The sequence below is a fragment of the Fukomys damarensis genome, unplaced genomic scaffold, assembly GCF_012274545.1.
Source record: "Fukomys damarensis isolate Sample0158 unplaced genomic scaffold, DMR_v1.0_HiC HiC_scaffold_26, whole genome shotgun sequence".
NCBI lineage: Eukaryota > Metazoa > Chordata > Mammalia > Rodentia > Bathyergidae > Fukomys > Fukomys damarensis.
The window spans coordinates 8,862,052-8,863,211 of record NW_022900938.1 but is presented as its reverse complement, the minus strand read 5'-3'; positions in this window follow the sequence as shown (position 1 = coordinate 8,863,211).

Below are 1,160 nucleotides of genomic sequence, written 5' to 3'. Positions count from 1 at the left end.
CCGCCCTCTCTGGCTGTGCGCGTCCCTTCCCGCCTCTCTCCCAAATGCCCCGGATACCAGGAATACCGGTTATCCCGGTTGGCTCCTCGGGTCCGTTCGTGTCCGGACAGAGCCATTCGGTGGGGGCAGTTCACTGACTGCAGGAGGACTCCTCCGATGACTTCAGTTTTCTCCCCTGTGCTGAAGTCCCCAGGGCAAACTGTTCCCCTTGCCGGCCTGTTGATTACCTACCTTTGTCAAACGCGCCAAAACCCCAGAAGTGATCCTAAACATTGAAACTCCAGCCGGATTTCTCGCGTTGAGCATAGGCCCGACTGATGCCTACAGTGAAAGAAACCACCCTTGAATATAGGCCCTGTATCTGGACTTTCAATCAGAAGCCCCAAAGGTCTAAGGGCGGGGTGGGGCTGGATTCGTTGGGATGTGGTCTGGAGGGTAGAGATAGAGGATTCAGCAGACGGACTGCTTTGTCCTTTAACTCACTCTCTCTCTCTCTCTCTCTCTCTGCCCCCCCCACGCACTTTCAAGTTCTTTCTCTTCACTCAGAGGTCTGGGCTTGCTAAAGTTGCAGAATAGGGTCATGCTTCCATCCATGCATGGGAAGTAACCCGAAGTATACTCAGATGCTGGCCTTTGGAAGGAGGCAACTGGCAAATTAAGCTCTTTCACACTCTGCGATTTCTTATTGAGGGGAAATTCGTTGATAGGTGCCTAAGCAAGGCACAAAGAATAATGACACTTGGCACATTTGGCTCGGTGTGTCTCCAGCTGCTTTACACTCATTACTGCCCGCCACCGCCACAAGGAGTGGTGAGCGATCTCCAGCTTCAGGTGGCTTAGAGGAGGAGGTTCGGTTGGTTACAAGAAATTTTTAACTTGCCGTGGACACTGAGAAGCATTTGTGGAAAATGTAGCTGAGTCAATTTGTACCTCAAGATGAGTACAGGGTCTCTGCTCTCCAGGTTACAGAGGAGGCCCCAGAAGCCAAAAATGAGAGAAGGGCAGAGGACAGGTGGGAGAGGACGATGGAGCCAGTAGGACAGACACTTTGGGAAGAGGGCAAGGTCCATGACAATAAAGCCAGTGAGAAGCTTGGGCTTCGGCAGGGAACCCTAAAGCCTAAATCATGTGAATAGCCAAAACATATTTGTTGGGCCTCA